The 24,877-nt window shown below is 37.7% G+C and overlaps 1 long non-coding RNA gene across 2 annotated transcripts in view; it reads right to left on the bottom strand.

Moving 5' to 3' along the window:
• Window positions 1–24,877, bottom strand: part of LOC108244024 — a 31,935-nt gene that overhangs the window by 5,314 nt on the left and 1,744 nt on the right. The window contains exons 1-3 of one of the 2 annotated variants that reach the window (XR_001808907.3): window positions 23,499–23,737; window positions 16,326–16,497; window positions 13,227–13,339 (exon numbers count right to left, since the gene is read on the bottom strand). This is a non-coding gene — a long non-coding RNA (uncharacterized LOC108244024). Of the gene's footprint in view, window positions 1–13,226; window positions 13,340–16,325; window positions 16,498–23,498; window positions 23,738–24,877 lie in introns of those variants that run through there. The other variant, XR_001808908.3, reaches the window with a different exon arrangement.

Below are 24,877 nucleotides of genomic sequence, written 5' to 3'. Positions count from 1 at the left end.
TTGTGTACCTCGTGCTGCACAAACTGTTTTGATGAATCTCCCGACCTCTGACCCTCCGATGACGGATGGCGCTCTGAGGGGAAACGTAACCAGAAAGGCAGCGGATAGCTCAGCCATCCTGTTTGGGAAATGAAATGAACTTTTGCTTCATCATCTCATATTTTTTTCTTTGCTTCATTTAGTGTGGCAGGGACTATGGAAAGTGCATCATCTTCACAATATTGCAAAAAAAAAAAAGTTTCTATTAACTGCATTTACATGATTTGCATATATAATTTATAATATAATCACTTGTGACAAAATACAAACTGGCATTCAAACACAATTACACTGATAGAAATAAAAAAGTATTTTATTTTAATTTACAGAATACAACTTTAAAATTATTATTTTTAAAATTGATTTATAATGAAGCAAATAAAAGGGTACTGCAACAACTGCATAATTGGGTTTATATATCCTGTTAGGAAAGCTGAAATAGATGGAGCTGTCCTGTTTTGGCTGACATGGATATTGGTCGAGGTCATCTGCACAAACATACTCAGTCAGTGCACAGACGGTGAAACACACAGGTCCTGTCTTCGTGCACAGAGCCTGTTTGTAAGAGTGCTGCGTTTGTGAACTGACAGTGGAAAATCTGAGCCTCAGCCTCTATTTGGCTTTGGCATTTTGATTTGTTTGACAGGGGAGAAAATTATAACAGCGGGGGAAAGAAATATGAAAATATAACTGGTAATACTTTCAAAACTGATATTTTCCTTGCTGTCTTTCATAGTGAGACTCAGTGGGTGCGTGTGCGCTCATGTTTATATTTAGGTATATTTTGCATGTGTGCACATGAGTTTGTGTACTTTAGGATGCTTTGCTGCAACAGCAAATCATCTCTATTGATGAAATGGTACGTTAATCATTTGTCTACATATTGCAGGTTTGTTTCCATATCTCAAGGGTTTTCTGTGGTCTCCCCGACATTTCTCTGATTTGACTCTATAATCTTCATTTCATTCATTTATTTGTTTATGCAATGTGCTTTATTGCTTTGATTTTCTGAGCCCAGGGTTATTTGGTTTTAATGAACGCCTTGTACATCTCCTTTGTTAGAATCAGTAACCGAACTTCTCAGAGTAAACTTTCTCATCGAAGATGATGGTTGAGTTGAGGAGAGCAAACACCAGCTGCTCTCTGATTATTCATAAATCTGGCGTGTTCACATGACTTAAGGATCCAACCTGGAGCAAATTACACCACAAAGACCAAAGACTCCACTTTGTCAGTTTCATAACATCTTTGCATCCTGATTTTAAACCATGTTCTGTCAAGTATTTAGATGTCTGAACACTATTAGTTTTAGAAAACCCCAAGCAACAAAAAAAATAACTTTTTACTCAACTTCTGACCCTCCATCTTTTTCCAGCATGTAGCCACAATTCATACTGTAAAGAAAAAGTCAGCAGCTGTTTTGATCCAGCCAAGTCTCGGAACCTAATTAATAATATTTTGTCATATTATTAATAATTCCAATGAAACTAAAATTTAGTGTACCACAAAAGGTTCTGTTGATAAGACAAGGGAACTGGATATTGTTTTAGGGTAACATGAGCAGAGCTCTGGTTTAGCTGTATTTGTGTTTGAATCCAGACTAATCACTCATCAGCTCCTCTGTGTGTGCTGCAGCTACTGTGCACGCAACAACTCCCCTCCCCAGAGAGTGTCAAGATGCAGTCTGCTTCAGAGAAGCGGGGAGGCCATCTAATTGGCTCCCAGTAATAACACCACAGCTACGTCAAAGAGGAACTGTCACTGTGCTGTTTGCTGAAGCAAAACTTCTGCCTGCCTCATAAAGTAAACCATGTTTTGACTTAAAAGCTTCAAACTTTTTTTTTAGCTCACTCTTTGTGGAAAAGTGAGGACGTGAGTAATGAATGAACCTTTGTCTTGTTATAGAAACCTTGTGGTGCTACTTTTACAGTTTGGTTCACACACTTACTCACTGAATTATCTTTATTGGATGAGGCAGGGCGAGCTAATATATCAGACAAGCCTCAGAGATTAAATGACTATTTTGTGTCTGAGCTGAGCTGAGTGCTGGCCATTGCTATGATTTCAGAAATGAACCTACATTATTCAGAAGCAAAAAGACAGATACAGAAAACACTGTTGCTATTATATGGTGTTCGCAAACCCACTGAAGCTGTTCTTTTAATGAAGAGAGTTGGCAAGAAGAGACAAGTAAAACAAATAAAAATGAGGAGGGCGAGAAGTGAGGCAAGGAAGTAGTTATTAAGACACAAATAAGGTGTGAGATAAATGCAAGAAATGCATGAAAACACACAAAGGGTAGAAGGGAAACAGGAAGTCAGTGAGTAAACGAGAGAGAGAGAGAGTTTTAGGAGAATCAATGCAGCGGCTCTCCGCTGGGACAGAGCTAACAGCACAGCAGACCTCGGATCTCAGGTGTCCAGTCGATGGCTGATGCATTAGGCTGCTGATACCCGCCGCTTTGGGTTCAAACACACATTTTCTTAATACAACATGAGCCCATTTCCCCCCCTCATTAATCATGTAACATGATTAGGGCTAGAGGTCTGGCCCGTACTGAACCCTGCTCCGCTCGCCGCCTTTCATTTTGTCAGGCACACATGTAAGAATATACATGTGCATTCATGCAGCAATATTACCTGTAATTTTTTTAAACCTGTAGCTAAGCTAAAGCTTAAATCAACATTTTTTTTACAGTACATATATTGTATACATTTAAAGCTCCTTTTTTTAGTCCAACATCTATGAAAATCTACCTGCATCAGTAATGTAAAATGCTGCATTTTGAGGCAGTAATAGTCAAGAAACATTTGCCATATTTTTAAATCACGGTTTTAACTTGAATACATTTGAACTTTCTCTGACTTTTAAACATGTTTATGGATTCATATGGATGAGCAAACGTGCAAATATACTTCTTCTGTTTTATGCAAAGTTACAATGTTGCTTCTGTATATCTTCCAGCACAGGGTGTATGTATTTTTAATGCCTGGATTCAGACATCCATCCATTTTCTTTTCCCGCTTCTCCTTTCCAGGTTCGCGAGGAGGTGGTGCCTAGCTCCAGCCATCACTGTGCGAGAAGCGAGGGACACCCTGGGCAGGTCACGAGTCCAACACGGGGATTCAGACATGTGAGACTGAAATGATCTAAATTTATAAATGCTAGAAGTTTTACAAGCCTTAAAAGGCACTTTATCAGCTACCTCTTACTCCTTGAATATTCCTGTTTGTAGCCTATTTTTATAATGAAGAAGGAATTTTTAACTTTCTATTTCACCAGGAGGGCAGTGTGGATTTACATGCATGACACAATGTCATAGATATCCCCGCTGTGTCTGTCACTCAGCAAGTATAAGCTCAAAGAATAATACACAAATGCTCTCACACAGTACACATTCTATTATTTCTTATCTAATGCAAGTCTGATCACACAGCCTTACACTGTTACAGATGTATGTATTCTTAATATCTCTTGGTATTGATAATCATAGCAATTTGACTTATTTGCAAACAAGAAAAGTTCATTTTAGACGAGTAAATGATTTTGAACTCTCAGAGTGATGACAAGTAATAAAGGAAAGACTAAATAAGCGGTGTCTGTTTGTTGATGACCTGGAGCTTTATGAAATAAGAAGCAGGCTGATGGCCTTATATAGTAGCCTAATAAACACCATATGTTGTGCGTCTTGTAGAAACTTTCAATTTAGTTATGGAAGCTAAAGAAACTTGTCATTTACCCATCACAATTTAGATTTCAATATTTGTTACATTTGATTAACTTAAGCACAATACTCTAAATTTAGGAGTTATTTTTTATACACATTGAAATGTGTTTTATGTTTTCTTAACTGTAAGTAATGCTTTCCATTTTCATAACTTGATTATTGTTTTGCTTCTTTATGCTTTGAGAAGAACATCAGCTGAGATCTTATTCTCTTTCTGTTGTTTTCACCCTTCTACTTAGTCACTGATGAGTGGTATTACAGTCAATAGGATGATAATTTTGTGTGTTAAACTATCACAGTGGCTTCATTTAGATGTCCAACCATTTACAGCTAAACACCTCCAGGACCAAGGAGAAGCCTCACCTGCATGCTTTCTCTGTTCAGAGAGATGTTGTGCTGGTCTGGTCCTATGAATATCTGAGTCTGCAGATGGATGACAAACTGGACTGGTCTGTGCTGGCCATACTGAACAACGCCCAGCATCCTCTGTACAGTCCCATGACCAAGCAGAGGAGTTTAAACTGTAATTTAGGGTTCTTGGTATCCTTCATTTGTGTTATTTTTCAAAAGGGTAATTTTAATTACTTTAGTTTACTTACTGAGTGTTGCTATGATGCTACTGGATAAAGTATCTATTTATCTATCTATAACAAGTGACACACTTGGAGGATCCAACGCAAAAATTGAATAATGTAAAGTGTGTAAAAATGTATTAATGTTACAATGTCATGTAGTGGACAGAGCCACAATAACACTGTGTTAACTCTGAGCGTTCGACTAATGAGCCCCAATGGTCTCCAGATCAATAAAGTGTTAAGTGGCCCTCAGAAAATAACTGCAGAGTTAAGTTAGCCTATCAAGCATCAGCAAGCACTTCAACTGAAGAGCTGCCATCTTGTTAATATAGATTTCCTTCATCACCAGCTTCAGATGGACTGGGGGGTCTCACCCAAGCATCCAGTCACAGAAACACAGTCAGGAATAATAATGTTTTAAGACAGAGAAAGGCACAAATCTGAACAGGTCACTGAAGGGTGAATAAGGGTGCTGGTGATTTAACCCAAAATGACATGGCCTACAACACTGGTGTGATTTTACATTCTGTAAATGGCCTGAAACAATGCTTAGTTTGGACACAAATGGTTAGACTGACCTGCCAGTACATTAAAGTGTGTTGGGTAAATTTTAGAAACTAAGAACACATAAAGAGTGCAGAACAGAAATCCTTCAGCTTTAATGACTGAATTGGACCTCTTCAGTTGTCTTTACCACAGCCAACTCCATCCTTCCAAGTGTCTCCCACCCACACTCTTAGCAACATACGCACACACACACACTGACACACACACAACCTAACTTTGAGGGCGAGCTAGCGAATTCCTGAGGGCTATCAGGTTTCGGGTTGCCTTAGCGACCAAGCATAGAGGCAGATCCATTAATCATTGAGAACAGTTCACTCTAGAGTGGAGGTCAGACTGATTGCTGAGGATAGGGTATCATCCCAAAATGTACATGCAAACACACACACACACGCGTGCGCGCATGCACAATACATTGACCAACAATCTTGGATTGAACAAGAAGAGTGTTTTCTACTTTCTTTACATCTACCTAAGTTCATTTTTATAGGCAGACAGTTAACCTTAAAATGCAAACACATTGAACTTTACAAGTAATAGGATGCAAGAAAATCCAGATATAAGTCCTATATTCTCAAGTTTTTACTACATCTTTTTTTGTGTAAAAGACACAAGTCAGAAACACAAACACACAACAGTCATTCCCTCTTGTGTCGTCTAGGCCTCAGAACCACCATGGCGGTGTCATGTGACGTGGCTGCGTGGAGCCGAGTGGATTAAGAGATTGGAGCTCCGCATTTATTTTTCAGGGACTCGGCTGAAACACTAAACCTACACAGGTGTCTAGGAAAACTGAGAGAGCAGGGGAGAAAGAAAGGGAGGCGTAGATGGAGTGAGGTAAGGGGAGGAAAAGACAGACAGGAGGTGGAAAAAAAATAGAAAGAAATTTATTAAGAAAAAGTTTTTTTCTTTCCACTGAATATAATTTTGTGTCTAAGTCAGTCCTTTTGCTTTTACATTCCCTGCTCTTCTGCTGCAAGCATAAAAAACTGCATTTGTTGCATAAATAGTTTAATTAGCTTAGTTTAACTTAGTTTGATATATTAAACTAAGTATACTTTTTCAGACAACCAGCTGAGTGAATAATCAAAAAGAAATGTGTATATATAGTTAAAATATAAGCCACCAATGTCAAATACCAGATTTTCAGTCTTTAAAAAAGTCTTTCAAAATGTTTCACATTAATTAAATCTGGTAACTGTTTTGTTCAATAGCTGCAAAACACAGTTATTCATGTTGCTTTAAAATACTTTATTATTAAAGATGAATCCTTAACTCATAAATGGTATGATACTGTAGCTTAAATACAGTGTGATTAAGGCTTTCTAATGTGAGTCAGACTGCATCATACTTTTTTGTATCAAAATAAAAATCCACAATAAGTTTTTTAAATTTTGTTGTGCTTTCTTGTACAATGACAAAAAAGGAATTTATTCCATTCTAAAATTCTGTGACAACAGTGTGATCCTCAGTTTTTGTTCTTGGAAGTTATGCTGTCTCTCACTTGAGAAGTGTTTCAGGTTCTTCTTCACTGATGATTGTCGCCTTCATCATTGCTATTGGCCTCAATCATCATGTCACCGTCATATCCGTCCACACTGCCAGCCAAGCAAATAGTGGCAGCACAAAATAGTTTGTAATTTTGGGACACTTGACTTTTCCCCAACCTTCCAGGAACATCTCTACTTTGCATCAAATAGTTTTATCGATAGCTGTTTAATAGTCTGTGATAAATCTGGTCACATCTTGTTCTGCAGTTTGTGTCTGAACACGAGAAAGCAGGTGTCAAAGGCCCATGTCTTGCCGTAATCATCAGATTGTTTTAATGATGTTTTAATCTCTCATCTTTTCTGACTTGTCAATTCATCACTTCAAATGATTGTCATTTTGTACCATGGCAGACAGCCACTTTTCATACCCAAAAAGCATGGGTACAAAGTGATCAAAACTGCAAAGGTATGATTTGGAGGAGGGACAAATTGACCTTAAGCTTTTTTGACTTCCTTCCTTTAAAAGCAGCTTTAAACATGCAGCTAGCACTGTTAACATTTTGCTATTTTTGCATCTTTATTCAAATAGTGAGAAACAATGGTCAAAGTGGAGGAATAAACAAAAGGCTGCTCCTTGCAAGAAAACTCTGATTACCAAACAAAAGTCAGTTATTTTATTGTTTTCATTTGTTACAGATTATTTGTGCAAAACGACCTCCTTCAAATGCTAACTAGCACCAGACATTCTATACTGCAACAACAACAGGCCATAGATGGTCAAAGATGACCAGTACATGACCGAGCATTTTACAGACCTCAAGCTATTTTATTCACACTCAAACACAAGTACATGTATGCCTATCTCTAATTCAGTTTGTCCTCTGAGATTTATAATGCCCTGGGAAACTTGATGTAGACGACCACAAATCAGCGTGACTATGAAATAGAGAGCATCGAGAACTTTTCTGCACGTGCACGCACCAAATCTAAGCACATTTGTGTCACAGGCAGAGACAAAGGCGCAGCCATGACTTGTGAGCATGCACACACGCATGCAAACAGACACAGAGTCTCTGAGGCACGTGCACATGCAAGCATGAAATATAGATAGAGCCACTGGGCCACTGAACCGGCTCCCAAAGGTGCCCACTAAATTTACTGGCTCCTCCAGTCACTTCAAAAGCACCCCATAACTTAGAATCCAGATGATTTTATTGTTTCATGGAAGAAAGGAGGGAAAGAAAAAAAAGCAAAGGAGTGAAAGACAGATGAGCTAGGAAAAAAAAATTAAATCCCTCTTTGTCTCAGACAATTAAAATTCCTCTGTCCATGTGCACATCTTTAGTGTACCCATGTGTGCATGGCTGGACAAGCAGTGAAAATTACTTTGGTTTACATTTAATTTCTGATGAATAAAACATTACCTTTTGGCTTTGAAAAACAGGACTAAAAGTCTATTTCTCTAATTGCTCACATCTCTCACAACCTCTTAATATCTGCATGTGAACCACCATAAGTTGCAATTAATATATCCAGTTATAGCTAATGACATCATTTTCCTCTTTGTTATGAGACAATGAGCAAGTAGCTTAACTTGTCCATCCAATAAAAATGCTTTCCCTTTGGATAAAGGCGATGATGTGTTTTTTCTGTCACTGATTCCATTTAGAGACATTTTAGGACAGTTAAGTTGCAGATTTGTCACTGTTTCTCTAAACTGGTCTCATTTGTGTCACAGGAGTTTTTAAGTTGAAGAATAATTAGTAGGCAGATGATGGGAGTTTGTATTTGTTCAAATTGATCTTTAATTTACTTATATTGCCAAAACGTTTCAGTTTTTGGTTCGTTTTGAGCTTCCTCCTTGTGTGGTTTTCGTCCTGTAACGTTATCGGTAATCAAATACTTCTGCTTCTCAGCCAGTCAGGTAAGAGGTAAACCCCCATCACACACACATACACACACGCACAGACAATGATGAGTTGGGTGAAGCTTTGTATTTAGCAAACTGAGCTTCCCGACAGGTGGTCCACCAAATGTTATCTCGCTGACCTGTGTTTCTGTTCATTCACATGCAACACACGGAGACAGACACCAATTCAGTAAGTGGACAGAGGTGATCATGATGTGATAAGAAGGCTTTTAACTGCAAGACAGGGATTTACAAACAAACCTGAATGGAAAGAAAGACATACGTAAATGTTTTTGGCTTCAATTCAATAAAGTCTGAGTAAGTTGCATTAAAATCTTTTATTTTATTTACTTTTCTTAGACAGGTAATCTCACTGAGACAAGTAGTCTCATTTACAAGACAGACCTGTAACACAGAACATCAGTTATATTAAAAAAAGCTATAATAAAAATAAGTTCTTTTTCCATTCTTTCCCACTCTATGTATCAAGTTAAGTGGTTTTTAACAACTTTTGGAGTGTAGTAGTGTGTCTCTGTTTGTGGCAATAAACAAACAAACAAAAACAAAACAAAAAGAAATACCACCCACTCACTGATGGTTAAGGCCAAACTCTCAGCTTTTCCAAGTTGTCTGTCCATGTTTACATGTATGTGCAGTATGTGTGTATGCTTATGCTTGGCTCCTTCAGAGTTTTGTACATGCTGCCACCGACTGAGTCAGAGAAATCCAGATGGAATGAGGGATCAAATTCTTTATTAAAATGACAGAGGGTGTTCTGCATTCCTCTGTATGTGTGTGTGTGTGTACGGTGTGTTCTCATTCTGTGTGACATACACACACCTTCCCCCATGTGTTGTTTTTGTACCTTGGTCACACACCGATTTAGGTAAAACTTGGCTCTCATTTCCTGAACAAGTTGATAAATTCCAGATATCCAACCCGCCCTGCGCACACACACTTGACTTTGGCTGAATGGAAATGGAGGAGTGGGCTGTTCCGATGCATACTTATTCTAGGCAATTAACCTTTAATTAAGCAAGCAGCAGTGGAGGTGAGGCAGCAGAGTGCCATAGCAGAACAATACACAGTCTGTTCATTTTTTGTTGACTTATAAACTTGCAGAAAGAAAGCAAAGAAGTGAAGAACTGAAATATGATTACACTGTAAAAAAATAAGATCCCATTAGTCTCTCAGTCTTATAGTTTCTCTTGTAATTTCAAAAAAAGTTAAAAAACAAAAACAACTGGACTTCTATTTTGTAGCTGAAGACGTTTCGCTTCTCATCTGAGGAGCTTTCTCAATTCAGAAATAGAGAGTGTGGAGTTGAGCTTTTAAATCACATCTCAGCTTTAAAAGCTCAACTCCACACTCTCTATTTCTGAATTGAGAAAGCTCCTCGGATGAGAAGCGAAACGTCTTCAGCTACAGAATAGAAGTCCAGTTGTTTTTGTTTTTTAACTTTTTTTGAATTTACCATGGCCTGGATGACTGAGAATCTACACCAGCATATTTCTCTTGTAATGTTGCACACATGAATGCATGCCCCCCAGTTGTACATACACACAGCTGAACAAGCTGTAAAAATCTCTTTGGCCCATTTTAGTCTCTAATAGATAAGAATTTAAATTCTGGTGCAACCTAGAATAGACCAAATGATTAACCTTTTGGATGTATTTTTATTATGTATGAATTGACAATTAAGTCATCAAACAAATATTTTTATAAAACCCGGCTTTAACGGGAACAACATTTCTCTCTTGTTTGTTTTAATGATCAGTAAAACTGTAGTTTATGTGCTTTTTTTTAAAGTCATGGATTCATTTTAACCACTATTTCCAGTTTCTAGTGTCCTTACTGGCTAGTTTTATCGTATCAAGAAAATATAAACAAATATTGATTTTGAACAAAACACTGAGCAAGTTTTATATGTTTTACCATGCAGTATTTATCAAAGTGGATACAACATTTCTGCAAATGACTTTAACAAAATGACTTAAAACATCTACATGTACATTGGTTGACTATTCACTTCTGAAATAACTCATTTTAATTGAATAATCTTATTATAATATTTTTTGAATTGTGTATCATATGACTTTGTGTCATGTTGTAAACTCCTGTTGCTTCTGTATAATCTATCTCAGGGTCAACTCCAGACGAGTCAAATGATCGAAGAGCCCGCTCATGTTATCTTTTAATCAGACTGTTATGAGACCCAAAGCCCTGAAACAGGACTTTTTTACAGCAGGTTGCATGTAGAGAAGATTTGCTCTTTTCCTGTCAGATATATTCTTACCCCGTGCTACCCTGCAGTGCACTGCACACACTTTGTTCACTATTTATGGCTGCAGTTAATTCCCAAAGCTCTGGTAAAGAGCCTCAGCTGCAGGTGAACTCGGAGATATAACAGAGAGCCGTACTCCAAACCTGACACAATGTTACAATGCATAAACTTGCAGAGATGAAAAGTAGCCCCGACTCTGTCTCACTGGGGTTAAAGACTAAAATGTGTGTTTGGAATTGTTTTATAGTCAGCGCTGTGATACCAGATTGATTCCAGTCTGATGCTTCTGTAGTTTTCGTAAAAAGAATATGTGCTTTTTTTAAAATTTATTTATTTGTTCTGAAGCGGTGCCTCTCTTCATTCAGGTAATGAATGTTGCCCAAGAGACCCACAAACACACTGCAACCTGCAACACCAGGAAAGAAAAGGGGGGGTAGGGTGGAAGGACAAAAGATCAGTAAAGAGATCCCAACACAGTTGTTAGGATTGCTCTGTTCTACTTTATTAGGTGCTAGTTTTTGTGACACATACCGGTGTCTTTTTTTCTCTTCATCATTCCTACGGAGGGATTTCTCCCTCGGGCAATAGATGTTTCAAAACAGTCTTTATTGCTGCAACCTGTTTCGTTTGATTACAGGAAGGTCTCATTTTACCCCAACTCTCAAGGCCACACATATTTTATAACCTGCTGTTCGGTGCATGTGCAAAAATATACATACGTGTAGTGAAGCATGTAACTGTATTTACATAGTTTGTGTTTCAGATTAAGATTTTGTCATGGTTGAGTAGAGCTGCATGTTGCATGTCCCTGTATTGTATATAGAATGTATCATGCATGATGTGGCCATTTGTCTTTCTTAAGGGAGACATTCTTTATTACATTTCAAGCAATCAGTTTTAGATATGCAATTTGATTTTGTTTTTCCCAGACAAAGATACCTTTACTCTGATTTTTATTTATTAGCAAACACTGACAATGATGTGTTCTTTTTTAAATAGGGTTCTGTTAAGGACATTTTTATACACACTTTCTGAATACTAGGAGTCAAAGAGTGTGTTTTTAAAATAAAAACAAGCTATGTGCAGTCTTTAAAAAGCTTGCAGCACCTTTCACTTCCATTTCCAAATGCTTCATCATAACTACATTTGCAGAAACTAAATCTAAGCTGCAAATTAAGCTGTACATTGTTCAATAAATTGAGTCTGACTGGCCAATAAAACCTTGTCATCTTCTCCAAAGGGGTCATTCAAGGGTCATGGATCTCGCCCCTAAATCCAGACAGACAGCCGTGATTTCTCATTTTCCGAAAAACACTAAAGGGTGAAATTCATCCTTCAGCATTGTCAACTTCCCTCTGCAGCGCTGTCACCTACAGCCAGGCCTGAGAGAGTGCAGAGAGGGAGAGAAAGAGAGGATATATCCTGTATCATTTCCTGTTCTGCAAAGCGATGTCTTTCTGACCTTGTTCATGATATGCCTCCACGCTTCTCAGTATCGTCCTCCCCGGTGCTCATATACATGATTCTGTGTTTTTGTCTCTCTGTCTTTCCTTCTACACCGTCTGATTCAACACCCAGAGCCTGCAGCAGGCAGCACAGGAGGAGGACTGCTGGCTGAGGAGAGTATATTTTGTCCTGCATTTCTCATTTCACATGAGAAATACAATTCCTAAACAAGGAATGACTTCATGCGGGGGGGATCACAATTTACATGCTCAAATGTCCCATGTGGATTGGCATATACTGTGTAAAATTTCTAGACCTGCCCACCCTCACATGCTGGGAAGAAAATAAAATAAAACAACATGAGTTTAGTCTGAGTGGAGTTTGCATGTTCTCTCAGTGCATACGTGGGTTTTCTTTTTAGTCCCTTCCGAATTTCAGTCTACATGCGGGATTTTGTCACTCATTTGCTCTTTTTTTGTCCTTTGTTTGGCATTAAATGTAAATATATGTGGCTTTTTCTTTTGGCACATTCATTCTTGCACATAATTTATTTATTACAAAGTTTTTTGTGTGTAAATGTATTTATAGGACTATTTTTGAATAGGTACACATAATTTGGACCTGTCAGACTTTTTGTAAAGTATAATGATTGTGCTACACTGTGAGTAAACCACTAGTGGACCCCTGTAATGTGTGGGTTCCCCCTTTTTGGGGTTATTTTCAGTCTTAATTTACCATGGTATATTTTCTCCCCCTTTAGTCAAGGCTTTCTGCCAAATTCAACCTCTCCCTCCATACCCATTTTCAACCACATAGTCAATAGGGAGTATTTTCTGTTGCTCTTGGACTGCGCTTTCAAAAAGCTTTCCCTTCGCCTCTTCTCTCTGCGCAACACGTCTGACGAAAACTCAGACTCCATTTTTCCGACCAGAAGTGCTAGTTCTGGCTTTCTGCAACACCACGTTCAAACACACACCCACAAGCCAACCGCAGCTCACCCAGCCTCACTAAAACACCAAATATTCCTTTTTTCAAGAAGGGATGAGGATGCAAGAGGTGAAAAAGAAGAAATAGATGGTGTATATTTATGAAAACAAACTGAGCCAATGACTTAAGAAATGCATTTTAAACTGTGTGCATACACCAACAGGAAAGGTGAGAAGCAGGTAAATGTAAATGTTCATTACATTACCATCGACTGCTGTGCCTCTGATGTGCGTTTGCTGGTTTCTTAAAAGCTCTCTTCTGACCAAAGTCGAACTTCTTCTAGTTCCACACAGAGCCATGGGAATTTATTAAATTACCCTAAAATGATCACAGAAGAAAAAGAGCCTTAGAATTTGCTGAGGTCCACAGGATAAGCTTTCAGGGCTATCTACAGAATCTCTTTAATTCATCAACAGTGTGTGTGTTTGAAAATATCAAAGTGCCACAGAGCAGGCTGTTTTTTGCTGAGTCTGCAAAAAAAGATTTCCACATCCTTTTTGTAAACAAGAAAATTATTGGATGGATCAGGTGAACAAGAGTACATACCCAGAAGAAATACTTTGATTGGATTTTTGCGTCTCTCATTATTATCAGTTTAAGTTTTGTTAACATAAAAACTATATAAATGGATACGCAGTACTGTGCAAAAATATTAGTCCACTCCTTGTAAAACTTAATTTTTGCTTCTAAAGAAGCCATTTATTTTCATTTCAGTCCAGTCCTTGTTCCTGATCATATAGCATTTATAAGAAATAAGAAAATAATACAGCAAAGACACTAAGTTATATTTTTTATTGTACATAATTCCTGCTGTACCTACAGGAATATAAATAGCTATGTAAAATGTTTTACAAGTTAATTGATTGTACGTGCATTGGTAATTTAATGTATTTTTAGTAGGAAACTAAACCAAAGTTGAAATGTATTAAATATTTTTATGATTTAAAGCAATATTGTCACAACTGAGACATTTAGAGTGAAAAATGATAAGCATTGTATTAACAGACTAATTAGTCACTTTATGAAAAAAATAATTGTAAATTTTCTGTTTCCTCATTTTAAATATTATATTGGATTGTAGATTTTATTGTGTTTATTTTAAATCTATAAGTAAATAAACAGGCAACATAAAACATGTCTTATTTCTTTTTTTAATACATCGGGGAGTTGTCAAACTCTGTTCAAACAAAAGTTAAACAGTAAAAACAATTATAAGGGATGAAGACACCTCCATGTCAGCAACATGCACGTTAAACTCAGAGTACACACAGGCACCCCCCCCCCCCACACACACACACACACACACACCACTAACATCACCACCACACACACTCATAGTTCTGTAGCTTTTTTCTTGCCCCAGGGAATATAAAGTTTAACAAGCATTTTGGTATCAGTGACCCTGAAAAGGAAACATTTTCACCACAGAGGAAGACTGTTTCTTTACCTAAAACCTTGTGGGTGTGCTGCTGTGTGTGCAAGAGGCATGCGTGGATATAAAACCATGCATTTAGCTGAACGTGCACTCTTGAACACTGAGCATAGATAGTGTGGCACCATTGTCATAAGGTTGCAGCTCAATGTAAAGCAGCAGCTGTGTGCAGCTCCAAGTTTAAGAAAAGGTTGAGTTAGGTATTAGATGGAATAAGTGAGAAGGTTAATTTATGTCACCACAATAGGAAGCATCTACAGTTATTGATTGTAAAGCTTTTCAAGAAGGTGTCCCAGCCTCCTCCTGCCCTAAACCCAATGTCCTCCCCCTCCCACCTCCTCTTTTACAACATGGCTGTCTTTCACACAGAGCTCAACTGTAACTGTAGAGGCTAAACTGCTGCTGCACTGACACAAAGGACATATGGTCCCTAGAAAAACAGAAGCATTAGAGAGGTTGGTTTCTGTCTTTCTCACTCACAGACACAGACAGTTGTACAATGAATGCACCATATTGTCTTTTAACCTTCACTCTAAAATGGCAGAAATTTGCAGGAGGACTGAAAGAAATGTTTACCTTTGGCGCAAAAGCAAATTTCCAGCTGAAGCTCGACAATAATCTGCAGATAGGTGAGGTGAGAGCATTAAAAGTGGAAGGAAAGGCCCTGTGACATTTTTGGGCGTGTCTGTGTCTTGGAATAGAAAACTAACCTGTATTTTACCTTTGCTTAACATTTAAAGTTGTATGTGCAGAGATCTTTAGGGATTTACTTGCTAAAACTGTCAAAAGCAGTCTGTCTTCAGTTTTAATAATAAAAAGGAAACCATTTGTTCTTATTTACTTGAAACATTTGCATGGGCACATGCCCCTGAGTGTCTCTTCAGTTAAAAGCTGCAGTTAAAGCAGGAAGAAAAAAAAAAAAACATGAAAGTCTTGCTCCAGAATGTTCAGTATTTTTATATGCAGGCCTGGGTTTTCTCCCAGCCCAAGCCATTTCAAAAGATCTGAAGACTTATAAAAACCATACCAGGGTTATTAAGTTTATCCTATCTGCTTCAGCCTTCACTGACCCTCCGATTGTGTATGTGGTCGTGGTGGGAGGGGGTGGGGGTGGGGGGGTACATATGTGTGTGTGCATGTGTGGTCATTAGGCAGAGCTACAGTGGAATCCGTTTTCTCTCAATAATTTTGCTGTTCAGTTTTTGTGAGCCTGAGAGGAGGAATGAACATCCTGAGTTTATTGGCCATTAGAGAGCACAAGACGTGTGTGTGTGTGTGTGTGTGTGTGTGTGTGTGTGTGCGAGAGAGAGAAAGAGAGAGAGAGAGAGAGAGAGAGTGTGTGTGTGAATATCAAGAGAGCCAGTTTGTTTGCCTAAGTGAGGCAATTTTGGTCTTTAAGTATCTCATGTCACTTCCCCTCAAATGGGAGCAAGTGATACAAGCACTCCTTTCTTGGCAACACACACATTCACATGTATGGACGCTTTTATACCTCACACTCACCATATATTCCATCTTGACTGAAATATTTATTCTGAAACATTCATTTTAAGCTGTAAATTTGGATTTATACCCTTGCCATATGAACTAATCTAAACATGGCCAAAAAGTGTGAGTAACGTGAAACGTTGCACAATGAAAATTCAGACCTTAAGAGTTCATTTCTTTATGTTTTAACTTTTGATTGTTTTCATTGTCCTACAGCCGACTCAGTCAGTAATATTCGTCTTTCAAAGCCGATATTAAATAAATCTAGATTAAAACAAATGCCCTGGCTCACCCTAAACAGACACACCAACATGTACAGCTGCAGGAAACAGATAGTTGCTCGTCAAAAATGGCTTGATTCCTGTAAGCCCAGTAAGACGTTACCTGATTGGTTCTTCAAGGTGGTCCTCTGATTAAGCTCACCAAGCAGAAACTAAGCAACTTTGATCCGTGATTGGTGAGGTCAGCCACAGGGGTCAGCCTCCTTCTTTAGTGAAACTGAGAAGGCCGGTGATTGAAAATTTGGAGAGTATCGTTCCAGAATGAGACGTGACACCTAATTTAACAAAAACAAGGAGAAGAAAAAGAAAGATCAGATTCCTAGAATGCATGAGACTGGAGTCATATTGATTAGGTTTGTTAAAGCTACACAATAAACTTAATTTATTGTTGTCACGGGACATTGCTTTGTTATTAAATATATTGAAATGTATCTGCAGTAAACTATGACATGGAAATTATTAGTCAAAACTAAACTAACTAAACTAAATTTCCATTATCTATTGTGTAACGGTTGTAGCCTAATTTATGAGTTGGGGAGATTAAATCTTTGACTACTACTAATAATGTAAGTCACCAAAAGGTGAAACAATAGTAAATACAGTGATTTATTAGACAAAAAATACCTTCCATAGATTTCTGTATTATTCTCTTGTTCAGTTTTTTCTTCTTTTAAATAATTTAAATATTAAGGTTTAGTTTTATATTGTTTTGTCAAAGCAAAAAATTAAGTTTTTTTTCTTACTTTTCAAAATAAATAATCAGTACTGAGAAATATCATTAATTTGTGCCATTCCACACTTTTTTCAGTTTGCCTTTTTTTCCTCCTTTTTTTGATATGTGTTGCTGACTGCCTGAACTTTTCTGTTGATCTCCTCTTCTGTTTCAGAGGAAGTTGAACTCTGAACAGCTGCGCGGCTCCCTGCATGTTGTGAGTTATGGTAAGCTGCTGTCCTCCTGGCTTTTATTGATAAAATTACACTGCCTGATGTAAATATGACTCAGGCCCCAACAAACCCTGCCTGCCCCATCGGTCAACCCAACAGAGAGCCGCGCAGAGGAGGATCTGAGAGTCAGAAAGTCAGTATGAGTGTCATATCCATTTCCTTCCCAAGGCAGAAGCACAGCGACAGGCTTTATGCAGTTTTTTAAGGAAACGGTGAACTGAGACATTCTGTGATAAACAGCTCTGAGCTTTAAGTTGGCTAAAAGACCCTGCCTTCATGTCTCAACGTATTTTCTTTTTTTTCTTTTTTTTTGTCCGTGTGTGTTGTAAATAAAATGTCTTTGCAGGTGGATGTCTCCATGTGGTGCACACACAGGAACATGAGTAGATTGAACTGCCACGTGTTATTTTAGGGTTGCTATTTCTCTTTTTTGCCTGTTAAAAACAGACAGTCAGATCCGGTATTTTTTTTCTTTACAAGGATATAAAGTAAGAGGAGTTACAGAAAGTACTCGAGAGTTTTAAATGGTTATAAACAACATACACACACACGCACACAAACTTTGAGCTACTAGTGGCTGATTTGGTTTGATTCTTGTTGCCCTGACCCTAAGGTGTAAATTCTACATTAATGCCTCGTCTATTAGCTTGACTCAAGGTTACAACACACACTCTCCTCCCCACACACACACTTCACATCCATATGAGCAAGCATGTCAGGAGAAGCCCCATTGAGAGCAATGCAGCTGCTGTCCACCCACACACTCCTCTATCCACACACACTGCATTCTGCCATAACACACACAGGCAGGAAACAAATGTGTCGTTTATTAGGGCCTGTTTCCAATCTGCGCCGATGATGAATATCTCTGATCTCCCCCATGCTGCTCCTGAATATTCTGGGACAAAAGGCCTCTTATGAAATTATCCTGTCATTAGAATGACTGCTTTGATTAGATAGCAGGGTTGGATTAGCCATCTGCTTGGCTCTTTGGCAGAGGAATGATACGATCAGAACTAATGACTGTTTATCCATATATCTGAGCACACTAAAAGCTTTGGTTTCAAAATGTAATATGTTTTCATTTTGAATCAATAAAACAGTCTTCTGGGTTGTTGAACTCTTGAGTAAATTCCCATTCAGCGTAAAAGGTTGATAGACTGCCATTTATGGGGTAAATGAAAAAGAAGATGTTACAGAACACAATTTAGGCTCGTTGATCAGATGTTAAATATTTAAATGTGGAGGGTTCAGATTGTTTTTACTGGCGACTGGAAAGCTGGTGATTTAGAGGCAGATGTTTACAAAAATATTGACATAATAAGCGCATGAAATAGCTCTCTATTTTCAATTTTCAATGCCTCTTACAGTTAAAGCTGCTCAACTGGAGCTCATTGAGGGCTGTGTGCTGGTATCAGGAGTTGCCACTGTGGAATGGACATATGTAGCAATTTATCACTTGTCTCTCAGCACATGTGTGGGTGGCCCCGCAATTTGGGAGCAATTGACTGTAATCCCCTCTTGGTTGCGTTAAAGCTCATCATCCCTCTATCCTCCGGCAGGCACTAGCTCACTGGAGCTGACCTCCGGAGCTGCTGCGAAGAGCTCTGGGTCTGTTCTAGCTCATGCGCTGCATCATTATCAGCTCATCTTAGGTTTTATATTAGTCTGGAGTGGCCTTGCAGGGTAAAACCCCACATGATTGAGGGAAAAGGCTCAGTTCAGATGAAATGCTGTAGATATGTTTTAGTTATCCAATCCACTGTATTGTAAAATTGGTTAAAAGTCTGACTCTAGTTGTCGCATCAAACAAATTGCTAATCTTTCATAGTATACTTCCAGTATTGTTACAAATTCATACAAAACTAAAGTTTGCTGCTACTTGACAATAAATAAATAAATCATAAAAACATTGTTCATTTGGTGGAAAATGTAAACTAGCTACTCTAAACTGATTTATGCAATTTACTTGCCTTTTTTTTTCTTTTTTTAAAAAGTCAGAACACACTGACAATGTTTTTTTATTATTTCTTTTTGAAATACTGATTAACTAAAATGAAAGACAATATATTGGATAGCTTTGGGACATTATAGCGGTTATCACATTCCTCTAACAGCCAGATTCACTACAGGTCACAATTCTATTTGAATCCCATGATCCTGCCACAAAAAGCACATATCTAAATAATACCGCCAGTATTTCTGTCCAAGTTAATGAATGAAGCCAGGTGATGCTCTGGTGCTCCAAAATGTAATGTTGAAAAGCGAAACCTTCATAATGATGCACGAGGTGGTTCATGAACCTGAAGCCCATCTTTTTTTTCTCAAATAGCTTTGGCTGCCATATGCTCACATTCAGAATAATTGTTAGTTTCCTGGACAAAGTGTTCATGGGTTTGCAGGCCTTTAATATGCCCTGCAGGCAGAGTTAAAAAGCCATCATGAAATCCAATGCTTCCATATAAAAACAAATGACTGATACTCTGTGCCACACTTCAATTTACAAAGTAAACACTTGCCTTCATCTTCACGGTATCTCATATCATGTCCAAGAGGGAGCTGAATGCAACAAAAGATTTTATGGATGGTTTGCTTTAATGTTCGAGAAGTCATTTAGAGAAGGAAAGGCAACACTTTATAAATGTGGTTTCTTTACAGCTTCTGAGTAGAAATACAGCATATAGATTATAAATTAGTGATACAGTGAATGCGTAAAATGTGAGATTTATTAATGAAAAGCTGAATTCTAAAACTGAGGCATCTGACAAGTAATATAAATCATTTTAATGTTTCTTTCTTTTCAGAGATTATCGACATATTCTGTTTTTTCAGCTGGTGAAATGCACTGAAATACTTCTCATCAGGTTGACATTTTTGATTGCCTTAATTGTGTAAAAAGAATTAATCCAGAGAATTTTAAGGAGGAACACCCAAGAATGAAAAACGTTAAAGTGATGAAGGACAGCAGGTCTCCAAATCAAAAATGAATAAATTTTACAATGCAGCTGATCCAGTTTACAGTCTGCTGCAAAGATTTTTATCTGCGTTTCCCTGTTCATGAGAACTACACAACCTAAACAACTTTTAGCTTTAACAACCATTTAAATGAGAGAGCAGCATTTAAACTGAGGACTTGAAGTGATGTAAAAGTGCAGACTTTGAGTGACATGAGTGGGGTTTTTCTTGCAGCTCACTGTGGATGCACAGCACGCTCACATTCAGTCAGATGCATCCTTTGAACATCATGTCACTACAGAACTCAAGATGCCACTAGCAAAATGACAAATGGCCTCAAAGCAGTATGGCTCAGCTTCATGTGTTGTTAACCAAAGTTGTTTTTACTTGTGTTCTACCTTCAAAACAAGCCAAAATATCTACATGGAAAATCTGTTTTATATTTTGAACTATACTATATAACAGGCAGTTATGGCTTTTACTCATTCTGTTATTGGCATCTAATGTAACTCCTATTTCTTTGTGGACAAAAATGTGTAAAATGAAGCATTAAACATTGGCCTTGTCACTGTAAGAATGTTGCAATAGTGGCTCTAGCATTTAGTTCAAAGCATCACAGAGTTGGTACTGTATTCTTTTTAGACACTTGAGGATTATATCAATTAGTAAATTTGATCTAAATGTATTAAGACACAGTATGACAGAAAAGCTGACTCATCAAAGAGTAATTGTCAGCCATTTTCTTCGCATTAAAACAACATAGTGTGATGTATCATGTGTCTTTCTCTCTTTTACAGTATCAGCCAAACCGCTGACTCTATCACAGAAGTATTTACTGCCCATATGGCCAGTGACACAGGGTCAAACCTTGTGTTTCAAGTGAAACCACACAGTGCTGTAAAAAGCCTGCATACAGGGATGGATACAAATTCAAGCATTAGCACAGTGCTAATTACTGTGGTCACTTTTAATAAAATCGTTCCTGTCTGACGAGTTCCAGCACTATAAAAACAGGAAGAATGTTCCATGAGGATAAAACTTTAAGATATACTACAGACTTTATGAGTCGTCAGACTGGCTTGTAAGTAAAGGGAGACCTTACTGTAAAATCTATAAAATGAAGGCTGCTGATTATTTAATTAGAAAACTCAGGACTTTACACATTTTTAAAACCATTGCAGAAACGTGCATTTGAACAAAGGCCATTTTGACTAAATTCTTCTATGTACCTGTACAGTCAATTTTATATAGTTGTACTTTTTTTGACCCTACCACCAAGTTTGTCTCCCAGCTTTGGCCAAATTAGAATTGTTCTTTTATTTATTTATTTTTTCAGGGTTAGGCGAACGCTTCCTTCTTCTGACCAAACCATGTACATGTTTGCCATTTAAATGTTACATTCACAGAAGTAATTGGTTTTCATGATCCAATTATACGAGCCTGCCTTTTTACCACTTTGATGCAGAGCAGGCCAAGGTTTATCTGATCCTGCATATTGGTCCCATGATGATTTCTTTACTCGCATGCCGTAACTAAATACCCAGTGGAAGCAAGTTAATCTCCAGCTAGGTTTGCAGTTAATTGTTAATATAAAGAATTATAAATGGCACCATCTGTGCATGATAATTCATAAAAAACACTATTAATTCAGTAAAGATATCCATCAAAAACCAAAGTCCCTTCAAAGCGAATTTCAATAATTGATTAAATCCTGGCAGCTTAAGCAAAATAAAATACACAAATATCAGGACTTTTGTCTGTGCTCTGTTTGTCAAATTACAGAAAACTATTACAACTCTACATTGAAGCGCAATCGTTAAAAACAAGCCAACAGCCCTGATATAAATCAGAGCGATGTGTGAAGCTCATTTACCCGTACATCTACACGTTGCCAGCTTGACGAGAGACAGAACTGAGGGGATTTCACTCTAAAGGTTAGGAACCGTGAAATACCTGAAAAGTGCTGGAACCACTCTTCTCCCCAAATTATGGCCAAAAACATGCTATACAGTGTTAGCGGTTGAGGGGAAACGCCTTGGCAGTTCATAAAGGACTCAGTGTGCAGCTGAAATGACCGTGCGACTCCTGAAAATAAACAAGAATCAAATGGAGTGATTGATCAAATAAATTAAGGCCAGCAGCAGCGAGCGCCACACTCTCTCTTTCTCTCACTCACCACTCGACCCCCCTTTTTTCAGTAAACACTCACAGACAGACAGACACAGCTACTCATCAGCTCCAATGACCAGCCTGGTAGAAAAACAGACACTTGTTGCTGTTTGCTCCGGCGCTCGGGCCAGCTGCAATTTAGTTGTGAGTTTTTTCCACAACAGTGTGGTAGTGGTTTAGCGACAGCTTTTTGGCTGAGGCATAATTAGGCATAATTAGATTCATTGGGGTTCTCACTGATTTTAATGGCCTTCCACACTTAAAAATAAAATCAAATTACAATTCCATTTGTGTGATTTTAACAAACTGTGTATAGTGCTGAAAAAATATATTATCTGATTTGTTCAAACCAATTATGTAGTTTAAATTTGGCTCTGGGATAATCTCATTTAAAATCAGGCAAATCATAATTAACTGGTGCACACATTTGATTTGGGGGACCACAAGTATGTGTATGTGTGTTCTAATGTTTGCAAAATATTGTATTTTTCTCAAACTATTTCACTGCTGCAATAATTAATGCTCTGCTTTAGCTTTTGTTTTATTTAGAAGAACCTCCCAAAAGACCTCTGATCAAAACAAATCTGTGTAAGGTTATTACTTGTTCTGTGCTTGAGGTGTCAAACAAGCCACAAAGGGAAACTAAAACTTAGTACACATAAAAAATGTTTTTTAAATATGTTCATTTTACTTGTAATTTCAAAACACAGAGAGACATTTACTTTGCCTAGGTTGTTAATTGTTCATGCTTAGTTTTGTTGTATAGGCTTCACATTTATGTGGATGTAGAAATTATATTGAGTATATGAATGATATGTGCTTTTATTTATTTATAGTCATTCACAAGAACACCTTATGATAAAACATTGAATGCTAATACAATGATTAGACTTTTTCCAGATATTTTTGTGAAAATAGATAAGAATCAAAATAGTTTTATAAGATTTTATTGAACAATGATTGGCTTCAGGAGTAAGTCCAAATAATTACCGGTTCTTCTTGAAATCTGACTGGCCCCCAAAGTTTGAGTAAAACTTACAAACTATGTCGCTTTAAACATTTCCAATAATTATACTGATGTTCTGGTTATATGTTGTCTATAATGAAACAATAAATGAAAAAGAATCTAACTTGGATGTTGTTTAAAAAGACCTAAATGCACATTTTAGTGAACTGAAAATCAGGAAAGACTGCAGGAAAAACTTACCTTTCAATCCACTAAAGTTTCCTAATGTGTTTTGAATATTCCATGTTAGCTAAACATATAAACCTTTTTTTGTTTTTTAATGTGCCTCTGAGTGACCCTGGCTTGAAAATATTCCAGATCTGCCACTGATTTATGCTCCTGTTTTAGTTCACGGTGATGCCTATCAGATGGAGGTGACGCATTTCTCACCCTTTAACTGCCTTTAAATGACAAGGCTATATATTTAACAGTAGACCTGAAATCTAAACCCCTCAATCTGATGAACCTGCTGGCTGGTCAGATCCTTCGTGAAGTAAACCCTCACACAAGCGCACACGCCTACGCCTGCTCCACGCCCCTTCATGTCTGCCTGGCTGTGTGGTTTAGAGAAATCTCTTCCTCGTGCTATAGGATCACCATGGCCTCTGGGGTAACAAGATAGATGTAAACAACCAGTTATTGAATAGGCCCTGACTCATATCTGCTTAACGAGTATCGACACATAGGTTCTGGCTTTAATAATTTCTTTCCCTCTCCCCAAAACCACTATTAACCCAAAGTTGTGCTTGTGTTGCAGATTAAAAGTCACATCTCAGTCCTGCAGGCCTGCTTTAACAAACACAGCAACATGCACATCTTGTAATAATCAGCTCAATTAGTGGAGGTCGTGGTGGAGAGTGGCTGAAGTGAGCAGTGGGAGGTTGTGAAAATAGGAGGGCTGGCTATTAGGAGAAACATGATCTTCATTCATCAGGGGTTGTAATAATTACCGTTTCAGAACCAGAGCCCTCTGATCAAACTGATCTGTGGAAACAAGTGGTTTACAAACACTGTCAGGGGAGAGACACAGGACCCCTGTCAGTGCCGGTGCACTCATCCACTTCTGATGATCACAAACTCCAGTACGATGAAGGTTTGTATTTATATTCATGTCATTACTGCTTGCACTCTTATTATAGTTGCTGCATGTTTTCTCTTTGCTGCTGTGACAACCTATACTTCCTTCATCATTAACCTCTACAACCTTTTGGGCGCACTGTAGTGCAATGTGAATTTAGATAAAACAGGCTCATTTGCATATTCCTGATTTGGTACATTTTCTGTTACCACACACAGTACATTGATATTAAAAGGAACACGTATACTGTAGCTTACAAAAATATTAGATTGACCTTTCACCAAACCATACTTTTTCTTTATATGAATATCATCATTAATATTATTGTTATTACTACCCTGTTTTTGTATTTTCTTTTTGTTAACTTTTTATTATCTTGCTGCTATTTTTATGCTTCTTTTGTATTTTATCTATCTATCTATCTATCTATCTATCTATCTATCTATCTATCTATCTATCTATCTATCTATCTATCTATCTATCTATCTATCTATCTATCTAT

This window comes from Kryptolebias marmoratus, linkage group LG22 (assembly GCF_001649575.2).
Source record: "Kryptolebias marmoratus isolate JLee-2015 linkage group LG22, ASM164957v2, whole genome shotgun sequence".
NCBI classification, from domain to species: Eukaryota; Metazoa; Chordata; class Actinopteri; order Cyprinodontiformes; family Rivulidae; genus Kryptolebias; species Kryptolebias marmoratus.
Note: the sequence above shows the minus strand (reverse complement) of the source record. Positions and strands in the feature narration are given on the sequence as shown.